Here is a 12,626-nt window from a genome sequence, read left to right on the forward strand (position 1 = left end):
CAGGAGAGAGCGCCCAGAAGCCATCCTAGCGACCTGACTTGGACTTGGACAGTTTAAAATTAGCGACCACTTTCGTTCAAATTCGTCTTGGGACGTAAAATGGCTGCTTAGAATTAAGTTACGACGTTGATTTTAGTGTCATTAAACTGTAGACGTGTATATAATTATCGAAAAAAAATATAAAAAATCACTTTCGGTCGGAAAATACGCTTTAAAAGCCCTACTGATAAGAAGTTCCGATTACTTTGGATTTCACTGACTGAGGCATTATTTCATTTTCCTTAGTATAGGCTATTCCGATCGGAGGTGATTTATTTTTGTTTTTCTTTTCTCGATAATTATATATTTATTAGTCGGCGTTGAATTAATACCTAAAATCAATGTCCTAACAAAATTATAAAATACCACTTTTACCACAACCACTCAACCAGTGAAATCCAAAATCGTCAAAACTTGAATCTGTAGGAGAGCTTTTTTCTTCGGTATTTACCGACCGGAAGTGATTTTTTTGTCGATAATTATATAGATAGTCGAGTACAGTTTAATGATAACAAAAACTCGTCGTCCTAACTCAATAAAACATACCACGTTTACCTCAATAAGTGAAGTCCGAAGTAGTTGAAGTTCTAATCATTAGTTTTTCAGGTGTATTTTATTTCAGACCGAAAGTGATTTTTTGGATTTTTTTTCCCTATAATTATATACTTGTCTACAGTGTAATGATACAAAAAAATCGTCATTATAACTCATTCATAAATACCTCAATCAGTGAAATCCAAAGTAGCCGAACTTCTAATCAGTAGAGTTTTTCCGGTGCATTTTCCGACCGTTAGTTTGATCTGTACCCGAGCACCGCTCGAAAATTGCCCTCCTTTTCTAAACGGTTTCGGCCGTCAGTGGCCCAATGTCCCCGAAGGAGTATTTCATTTTTTTCCACAGAATATAGTTGTGTCACGCTTGAGTGAAGCTGATTTGTTCTTTTTCTTTCTTATCCAGTGAATCCAACATCACTTTGGTGCCTTATACTCGGCCAGAATCGAACTTCGTAAAGTTTCTGTAGCTATACAAGAAAATTTGTGGTACTAGAGTTGCTGTGAGAGTAGAATTTGCCTAATACATCTTTTCCACTTTCGTAGTTACTAAAGCCCATATTTTTGGTATTTACCTTTTTACCAGTGAACTCATTGGCAAATAACACACAAAACGTCCCCCGGATCTCCCGGTTTCGGATCCCCCCCGAACGAAATTTCTGGCTACGCTACTGATCTAATTATTCAATATTTATACCAATATCTATATAGTTATTTATAGTATTGATCAATTTCATGTAAAAAATACCTATTTTAAAAATGTATACATCTTATTCTAAATTATTATAGAACTTTACAATATTATGCCATAAGTGCTTTCATTAAAATTACTATGCTGGACATAATATCTCTTAACTCTGGTCTACAATATTTTGTATGTTTTTAACATTGAAAATTTTAACATTGATTATAAGAGTTACTCCTGGGCATTGGTCAAAGGAGAAAAATAATTGTTTGTTGATTAAATTTGTCCCTCAACCTGACATTGTTGCTATGCTGTACCGGCACCACTATTCTAATAGATGTGCATATTTTTTGTAATATCATATTTCGTAAGTAATCTAATTATTGTAAAATTATATACCGATTTATTTCAAAAAAATGTGGGCTACAATATATTAATAATAAATTATGGTTTCCATGAAATCAGATTTTTTTAAACCAACAATTTTATAAGTTTTATTGTTATACTTTCAAAATAGTTTTGTAAATATTTCATTGTGGGATGATTTAATGGTATGTTTTGCTATAATATTTTGGTTATATAAATCTTGTGCTGATCCAAGAAACATATAGGTATCCTAACTTATCTAAATATTTGTTTTTTACATGGCTTTTCATAAATGCACAGTTATGTTCTCGTCAAACATGTAAAAAGCCTTACAGCTCTCTCATGTCAACACACATCATGGAACAACATCTGTGTTTATTTAAATAAGTATGAAAATTAACTGCTAACTTTGAAATCTTACATTATTTATATGTTTGCACTATATATTACGTATAAAAAAGCTTTCTAAGACTACTCGATATATCTGTCAAATTTTCACTCATAACACACAAAAATTATTCTTACAGGAATTATAAAAGACTGTAAAGTATCATTGTACAAAATCTAGCAGATTCAAAACACAAACACTCATAATCACACCTTGTGTATGATACACAACAATAACATGGCTGACCCATATTACGTTAGTGAAACAACAGCTGTCCATAGAGAACACTGTATTTTGTGGTGAACAAAGTGAACGAAGAATCTAAGAATAACAATAAATCGATACTATGTTCAATGCTCTTTCAGAATACAACAATTTTATTACAAGTAATTTATAAAAAGTTAAATGTTTAAAGATGAAAGAATTGTTCGTCTCCTTTAGCAACAAAAGTCCTGGTATGCCAGGTCTGAGGTGTTTTTGATGTGTAGTGTGTTGGTGGCTGGAAACTGCTGTTAAAAGGACATCAAAGGATATCGAGTTTTGACATTCCTTAAGTCTGTGAACACCTTAAACTTGTCAAAGATTGATTTTTGTCAGCATCAGAGTTATATGAAAATATTCATATAAATATAGTTGACCCTTTCAGTGTCACATCCGTTAGTAGTAAAAAAGGTATACAAAATGTCTTTTCTGTAAGATCCAAGCAGACTTAGAAGCGCTGTAATGTTAAGCAATAGGTAAAATTATATTTGTGTACTTAATATTCTCTGTACTTAATTGTAAATAATTAGATGAGTTGAATTATTAATTTAAAAATTGAATTTGTTATCAGTATAAAAACTATTTTGTGGTGTATGAATTTAGTATTTTGGTAACTAAATTAATACAACACTAGTTTAATAAGTTGATCAGTTTTTCTTATTGTATATAACCTAAATGCCATAGTAGTATCTTCAGAGGGCCATAATAGATTTATTTTCAATACATTGCTAAACAATATTATACCAATAATTGGTGTAATAATTATTATTTTCGTAATAGCAGACTTATAAACAGGTTACTATAATTATATATATTTTACTTCAAGTATAATAAGTTAAACGAATTTTCCGCTTGTTACAGAAAATATGTGTAAGTGGGAAGTGTGAAAGTGGTTTATTCATTTTCATCTTCATTAACTTTTAAAATAGTTAACCTCTGTACATAAAATGCACCTAATAATACTACACTTTGTACTGTGGAAAAGGAGTGGACATATACTAAAATTATCAGTATAAAAAAGTCATACATTAAAAAAAATTAAAATTTCTCTAAAATTTTATGCGGTCTTAGTGACACATATATATAAACCAAATATAAATATTACAATCTACAATACAAATCACAATATAAACATTAAAGTTGTTTAAATTTTTGTGGATTCATATATTTCTGAGACCTTTGTCTTCATTCAAATATGGCAACTGTTCAAATTTATTCAAACTTCACAACTCCGTTATTTATGGAAATAGAGAACAATTTTAAATTGTTTTGGAATACTTATAATATTTCATAAACCTTTTGTTATAAAAAGATTTTTATCTTAAACGGTTTTCAAGATATCTAATACGTAAAAAAAAAAAATACATGTATATCCCATATCAATTTTTCGATCAACAAGAAGTAACTGGCAAAAGAAATGCTGAAAAAAATTCACACTTGGTAGAAAAATTGGCTAAATTCAGTGGCCAATAGAACCATTTCGTTCCAATATGGCGGGCATTCTAATTAAAAAAACATGAGTAGTATTATTCTAATCTCCCTTAATTAGTTACTTATTCCCAATAAGTAAGAAGGACTATAGTATTTTGATTTTAAAATATGGATGCAGCTTTTACTTTTATACCACAATGCTGTTTTGTTCAATTTTGGCTTTGAATAGTGATATGTTACTGGTTGGGATATCTTCCACTTTTACATTTTGTTAGAAAAGACAAAATAATTATAACATAGCGTTAGTGTGAAAACATAAGCAACAAATCTTGGAGTAGAAGCTAAAATGCCTTAACATCTGGTGAGCTAGCTTACATTAATTATAGCTTTTACTAAAATAAAGCTAAATGTACTACTGATTTCATTGTACATTGTATTTTGTAAGTTAAAATGAACGGTTTCTCATATTAGATCATTGAAGTGTCCCCTATTTTCATTATTTTAAAATTGAAGTTACTTATATGTATCTATTATAGGATAGGATTACAACTACGAACAATTAAATTATCTTATTTTCCCCACCGCCACTGTGTACCTTACAAGAGTATTGTACTAACATTGTTAACATAACCCTCTCACTCAATGGGCCTTCATTAAATTTAAATTCAATAAGATATTGAATTTTAATTGTAGAACTAATGAATAAAATGAATATTTATGTAAAGTGTGATTGATTGTATGAGAGTCTGCCATAGCTTATAAATATACCTTTTGTTTTGTTTATCTTAAAAATATGTGCTTCGTCTCTTTAATATTACATTATATTAGACATATGTAAAAATTAGTGATATGGTAAGTTACTTAATTTACCATCCTAGTCAATGCGACTGTTGTTATTTGTAAATATTGTTAAATCTGTAAATTTATATTATAATATATTTTGTATGAATCGTATAGAGTTCTATATAATAAGACATTGTACGTATTGTTTTATGTTTGTGAAATTGTGAGAGTGTAATGAAATATATTTAAGTTTCAATAAAATGAGGGGCATTAAGTTCTTTTCCTATCTAAGCCATTTTTATTAATAATAGAGTAACTTGTGTTGTAATGAATCTGCTAGTTGCTATTGATAAGATTATTCTGGTGATCAAGACACTAGTGTAAAGTCTGGAGACATTTGAAAAACTTTTGAATGAAAAGACATTGATGAATAACATTTTATTGCTCTGTCTTGACTGTTTGAAAATCTCAGTTTAGGTATCTAGCAGTAAAATTTCAAGGTAAAAGATTGAATAGAAGAATTTCAAGGTCAAGGTAATCATAATTTCAAGGTCTTGCTGAGATTAAAATTTTAGCAGTCCAAAATTGTATGTGATTACAATCAGTGGTTTGTTACATGCCTAGTACAAAACAGAGAGAACAAGAATCTGAAAAGCATAACAATGGTAAAGGAAGAACACAAAGGCGTACTTAGAGACTCACTGACACATAGATAGTATCTACTTAAGCTATTCTATTTGTGCATCTCTTTATAAGTTAAAATGATTAGTAAAAAAAATATTAGCCTAATCATCTAATGAACTAAAAATCTAATGAACTCATTTAGAACAAGGTGGATTAGGCTACTAAGAATCTGGTACTTTGGTATTGTCGGCGGACACTATTTTTAAGCGAGTTCTCCATCGGGAACTAAATTAATTACATTATTAAAAAGAACAGAGTTTATTTAATATATTTTGAAATGAAAAGTCATTACGATGAACGGTTATCGTATTCTGCCTCCCAAAAGGAAGCGATTTGAGTTAAATGCGTTGCCATTATCCCCGATTGCCACATGTATTCTGCCAATAAAACTCTTTCCTCTTCAGTTCGAGGTAAATCTCAAAGATGAAGATAATTATTCATGAAGAAATTATAAATTAATCAAGTGCATAGCAATCAATGAAAACAAAAACTAAAAGAACAACAGTTAATTATTCTAAAGAGTCCGGTGATTCGTGGGTCTAGTAGCGACCCTTCCAGTAGCGACAAATAGCCAATTTGGAGGCGATTTGTCGACAGGAAGTATGACTCATCTGCTATTTTTCAAATCATTACGAAACAAGGAAAATACAGTAACATATAATGAAGTTTATTTTGGTCCCCGATAAGGAAAACTTGTCTAAAACAGTGGCCTCTGAATAATATCAAAGTACCGAATATTCTTCAAACAGCACTTTTCTACTGCGATTTCATTTTAAAATTGTCATTACTGAAAAGATTTTGTTTAGATCTACTCTCATGTGTTTGTGATACATTTACTCTTGATGTAATCTGACGTTGAGTATAGCATTGTTCATCCGAAAAATCTTTACAGCACCCACTTTCCTGGGTGAGAGATCAGATCTTTTACCCATTACTTCAAATTGAAAACAGTTCACAAAACATTAATAGCCATGTGAAACAAAATCGATAACACCAAGAGTTAAGCCACAGGTGATAAATTAGTGACAATTTGCTTGCCACTATCACTGCCGGACAGTTTACAAATTTAGAACACAAAAAAAAACTTGGGGCACGGCCCTCAAAACATTAATAGCCATGTGAAACAAAATCGATGACATCACCAAGAGTTAAGCCACAGGTGATAAATCAGTGACAATTTGCTTGCCTCTATCACTGCCGGAATCCCATCATAGATGGTCATCTCTTGTAGATACATTTAGTAATGAACATAAACTTAAAATGAGATTTCATCAAGAAACATTATTAATTTTAAAGACTGCATACTTTATATAAAACGATAATAATTACATTTTAATTTTGCACTCATGTCAGATGAAATTAATTTAGTTTTTATAAAGAAATTTACAACCATTTAAAGCGTCATATGTATAATGTTACATATGCTAAATGTTACAAAAAATATACAGAATTTGTAGACTACAGCACAGTATTTGTCAGAGGCTGTTCAGGAATTATATAGATAGTCGGGACTAAATCATATTTTTCAGAGATTCAGACGGATATCTGCGCTCCTCCATGTAAACACTTCATGAGGAGATAAGGATGGCATAAGCGAGCACAACCACTCTAAAGATACGCTTGCAGAAGCCGGGAGTGCCAAACATGTCACAGTTGTTTGTTGATCCTGGATTGTTTATATATTATTTAGCATTAACTGCTTCATCTTAATATCTGTTTGAGTAGGGAACCATAAACGAAACGGTGCAATGTTTATCAGTTTCTCTATGAGTATTGAATTTTATCCTTTACACCATAACTTTAAAGAAAGCCGTATTCTCACTTCTTACAAAGCTTTTAGAGAATATTTTGACTTATCACTCATTTGTATACCCGTCCTGGTACAGGCCCCAGAGCTAGTTTTCAGTTTGTTTGAAAAGCCCTTGCATCCTGAAATATCTACTGCTGAGATCAAGGTCCTGATGAACATCGAGCTTGTGGAATCCTTTGTTTCCGCTTTCAGGAAGTGCAATGTCACCAACATCTCTCAGGCAATAATGGCGTCGATATATCTTTTATAGGTGTCCGCTTGTGTTTAGTTAATGTGATGATTTCCAAAGTAGGATTGATACAGCCAACGCCACAAGTTAATATTCCATTACCTCAAACTTCTTTTAATTTAATGTTGTTAAATTAATTACAGCGTACTCAACAGTTTATATGGTATTCAGTACAAAGGAAACTCAAGACCAACAAAATGTTTTTATGTGAGAAGGATCAAAGTATTGTGTTAACCATAATCAATTAAAATCATGTATCTATCCGTTTGGGTTTCAGTAACTTGTAATTTATAATTTGCGATTTAACATTTCATCACTCAAAGGTTATCCTTTGTGGGGCACGTAGTGAATGGAGTTGAATATTAGTTATCTCTGAATTTTCTTTAGAAACTTGTTTTAGTTGAGTTGAGAACACGAAACCTTGTCGCTTAAAGCACACATCAGACAAATTACTCTGGAGCCAAAGACTGCCACAAGACCAGAAGCATTCAACTGATCTTCCGCATGGTCGGTCCCACAAAGGTTGTAATTATATTAGAAGTTTGCTTATTTACTTGTTTGTAAAACTTACACAAGTAAGATCTATCCTTTGATCTCCCTGTATCCTTCCAAGTGACTGACTGGCAGGGGATCATATCCTTCTCATTGCTGCGGTTAAAACAAGCTTTTAGAATAGTCAGGTTGGAAAATACAGAAATTAGCAAAATAAACTTTTTATAGATACTTATGGTTTCCTAACATACTCAATGTATTAGTTTCATAAGACACATCATTTACTTAACATAAATTAATATAAGTATTTTTTTAATGACTGATTATGCTATTTTCTTTCTGCTAATGCTTACAATTTGTTGAAGCAAAAGAAAATTTGAAAAATATCCGATAAAATAGTAAAAACTACCTTCCGGAAACTAATTTCCTTGTCCATGGAGAGGAAATTTAGAAAGAAAAAAATTAACACTGTTTAATAAATGCGTACAAAAGAAGCAAAATTGTATTGTAATTTTTATTTACTAACATAATTATAAGTATTTCCGGCACATACCGCTTTAAAAATTACTAAAACAATAAATAATTGTTGAAATATTTCACCCTTTGAAAGCCATCTTGAATCGACATGTATTAAACTGAAATTGTCAAAATGCATATTTCCTTGCAGAAGTGAGTTGATGTGGAGGAACATTATCAAATCAACAACCTATATGATCAATATTAAATTCACGACTTACAATTTCTCACAAAAAATACCAAAATGCATAAACATCAATTTAGAGGGATGAATGTTGCGTTTAAAATTATATGAGGAACATGTACTTACATTGCATGATACCACTGAATAGAATTTAATCCAAGTCCTCATAACCAAATGTGGGGATAAAGGAAGAAATAAAAAAATAGTAAATTGAATAGAGTGATAAAATAGAACACAGAAATTAAACACAGAAATAAAACACTGTTCAAGATTCGATGGTTAGAACTAGGAACTAACATTTGTGGGAGGTAGCGCATTGCTAGCTAATGTTGATGACTTTTATAGCTTTCAATAGTTGACGTCTATTTTTGAATTTTATTTGATTTGAATATATGGACCGAAACGACGCGGAAAGTATACCGAATTACAGGGGAGGGAGGTTGTACATTACTACATAAAAGTTAGCTTTCCAGGGCGTTAGAATAACATAATCCTAATATGTTACCCAATCCTGAACAGTCCTTTCTAACATGATAAATTTTTCCAATCAATTATCCACATAAAAATACATCTCTTTTAACTGTATTATGTCTCTTGGCTCCAAGGAAGATGATAACCACGAAACGATCTTGACTACAATGAGGCGGCCACAAAATGTTTCTCATGCGAAATTCGAGGACCACAAAATTTTGACCACAAACCCGCCTTAAATAACTAATAAACTTTAAGCCAAGACAATTAATAGAATAAATATTTCTTCATCAGAGAGTTTAAGCACGTACAAATATAATTTTAATCATTAGAAATAAAACTTTTATTTAACTGGATTATATAGGTAATCATTAATGTCAAATTTAATTTAATATTCAAAAAAACAGTAGCAGTCGTGGGACTGCCGATAGAAGTGAAAACGGAACTATTAAGTTGAGAGTAATTAACAATACGTTATAGTAGCAGTACATCTGTAATTGTAAATGTGACGCGTTTTTTAATTTTCCAATTTTAAAATCCACGAAAAAATATTATCAAATAACTAGAAATCTATTTTACCACGCTAGTAAGATAAATCTTATACCATAATAATACTCATTTCATGATGAAGAGGTTAAATATTAAAAACATAATTAAAATGAATAACGCTAAATTTTAAATACAAATATTCGTACAAATATTTAAAATGTTTAAAAATATATTCGTTGTTTTCATTATTCATTTATAAGTGAGTAAACACCGAGTGAACAACAGTGAGTTGAACACCGTTGTAAATAATACAGTTATTGCTACGGATAAAGTATATAATTGCAATAACAATTAAACCCACAATATTTTTAAAACTAATAAATTAGTTAAATTAACTTGGTTCTTTCGTAAAGGTATTTTTATTGCACAATAAACTAATTTATTGAGTTAATACGGTATCAGTGAGCCAATGCGCCAACTACAGTTCCGGCAGAAACGTTCTCATCACTTCATACGCTACTACAGGCTAAACTAAACTTCCAATAAAAAATGATAAATTACAAAAAAGATATTCATCTATTTTCACACAACTTTCTCGCTGACAAATTTTGTCTGACCAAAAAATAAAAAAAAATCCTCGCTTACTACTTTTTTCTTGTCATTGTAAACGCTATGTAAAATGTAAACAATAATCAAAATTATTTCGAAATTTTTTTAATATTTAAAAATGTAACCAATAGATTGCCAATATTAAGAGCTTTAATTTGACGCATCTTACAGAATTGTACGACATTGGCTTCACTTTTAAATCGCGAGAGGAAGCCGTAAAGGTCACTGATTTTCGCAGTCTGTTTTTCATACTCCGCCGGGACAGTTTTAACACAGCGAGACTGACTTTTTCATGCAGGTTAGTAGTCCGCGGCCAAGTCTACGGTTAAAAAACACAGCGAGACTGACTTTTTCATGCAGGTTAGTATCATTAGCATGTCGGTGACGCGAACCGAGGATTTTACCCTCTACCAAAACGCTCAACGCGCCTAAAGAAGTTTTCACTTCAAAAAGGTATCGTTTTAATAAAAAGTTTTATAAAAAAATTAGGAATTGCGGTCAGAGCTCTCGTGAAGTTTGAGGCTGGCCAATATTTCTACTGGTGTTCACCAAAGTTATACCGGATGTGGGTGTCTAACTCAGCCTGAACCTGTTGTTTTATCGTACTAAGCTACTATCGTATTGCAATATACTGTATTATAATCATCCTAAAAAGTAGACTGAAATAACTTTCTTTTATCATCCAAGCTATCCTTCATCGTATATATTGTATTGTTAAACTTTTTATTTAAATTTCTGGCTCTAAAATGAATGTTGTAATTGTTCTGTAATAGGAATGTTTATACCTATCCCGATAATGAAATGGGGTCTATTTTAACTTTTCGCTATTCAGATTTACACTTGACTTGTCTTACTCTTACATTTGTCACAATCATTTCCCTCTTTAGCTAGAGTAAACAAAGGAATTTCATGAAAACTCCATAAATTACTTGTGAGGGTAAAATAGGCTTTGTTTCTAAACAATTTAATGTTGAACTTGTGAGCCTGTATAATAGTGTGAAATACCATTGTAAATACTACTACTACTACATAGGCCTACCATGAATGTAATAATATCTTTACTTAATTCCAGCAAAGGAACCCAGTAGTGATTATTAAATTATTAACTTAAAATAAAGGAAAACATTTTCTAAGTTACAGTTTTAATGATATTTTATTCATTCAGTGTTGAATTTTAAATGTCAGTGTCAAGTGTCAGAAACCAAACTTGTATTTCTCATTCAACCAGCAATCTGACTTGAGGTGGTTCTGACGTAAAGCAATTTCTTTTTGATTTCAATAAATCCTGCGATGAAGTATGCTACTTTTTTGTGTGTAAATATTTACCGTCTCAGAAACGTACATAGAGTTATTATACTCAATGGAACTGAGTGCAAGCCAGAATTGAAGTTCGAGATCCGATTTAGTTTCTGAAATAAAAACAAATAAATTTACTAATTTTTCAAGGTCTAGAGATCAAAAGAACCCCATCTATATATTTTTAAATGTACACTATTACAACGTTAAAAGTGCCAATTTCGGAAAACAATAAAATTAAGAGCTTTGACATTGTTTGACTTATTAATGGTTCTATATATGCAGAGGTGGATTTGAAGATTTTCCGCCCCTGGGCTATCCACAATTTAAACCCTCCCCCCCAACCATGTAGACGTACCTTGGTACCGCGGTGGGTCGACGCTACCTACGTTGGCGGCAGCGAAGCAGCCACGCTAAGCTTGTAATAACACTCAAATAAAATAGGTTGAACTGTCAAGATTGAAGATACGCTTCTTAAAGTTGCAGTTATTGTTTTTACCATAACATATGAGATGTTACAACATTTATCGACTGGCAAATTACTAAGACATCATAAAAAGAAAGTAGAAAAGTTTCTGTTGGATTAAGAACAATCAAATTAAAGAATATATATTTAGGAATTGCAATACAATAACTTGACTCTGATTTTAATAATACTTAGATTTTTTTCGCCCCCTGAATTCTGCCGCCCTGGGATTCAGCCCATATGTAAATCCAACCCTGTGTGTATGGTATTAATGGTTCTAGGTATATTTTACTTTGTTGGATTATGTGGATTGAATGCAATTTTATGACTTAGCACTTAGTTCACATTTGTACTACCACAAACACCAAAATTATTTACTATATTGTTGATCTGTTTTTCATATTTTGTGTGCCTGTTAATCGAGTCAAAGTAATAACTCTCTTATGGTGACCATGCTAAGTGTTTTTCGCTTTAGAGAAGCCCACAACAAAATAGTTTGATCGTGATTCTTGCGCTCTACACCCAGTGCTCAACACTGTTGCCAGTTTTAAGTATGACAAATTACTGGTCCGTCCCAACATCACAGAACAGTTGATAGCAGCGATATGGCAACACTGCCTCAAATACTTATCAAGAGTTAAAGAATGAAGTGTATATTATTTTTTAAATCTAACTCCATTATCTGTACTTTAAACTTTGTATTGTGTAATTCTGTACATGGTTTATTTTTACTGAAAAGCGTAATTCCTTGTTCTAATTTCATTAATGCTATTTAAGTGTGTGTACAATATAGAAAAGGGTTCAATCTTGTAAAACGCACTTGAATCACGATAACAAAAAAAAAAAAAAAACATGCTTTGGAGTGCATTATAAAAT

General features: G+C 31.4%; 1 long non-coding RNA gene across 1 annotated transcript; it reads left to right on the forward strand.

Annotated features, from left to right (window-relative positions):
• Positions 1-1,270: 1,270 nt before the first annotated feature.
• LOC124362266 lies at positions 1,271-4,768 on the forward strand. Its single transcript, XR_006922449.1, has 2 exons — positions 1,271-2,377; positions 2,494-4,768. It is a non-coding gene; the product is annotated as an uncharacterized LOC124362266 (long non-coding RNA).
• The last annotated feature ends 7,858 nt before the right edge of the window (positions 4,769-12,626 follow it).

The sequence above is a fragment of the Homalodisca vitripennis genome, chromosome 5 (genome assembly GCF_021130785.1).
Source record: "Homalodisca vitripennis isolate AUS2020 chromosome 5, UT_GWSS_2.1, whole genome shotgun sequence".
NCBI classification, from domain to species: domain Eukaryota; kingdom Metazoa; phylum Arthropoda; class Insecta; order Hemiptera; family Cicadellidae; genus Homalodisca; species Homalodisca vitripennis.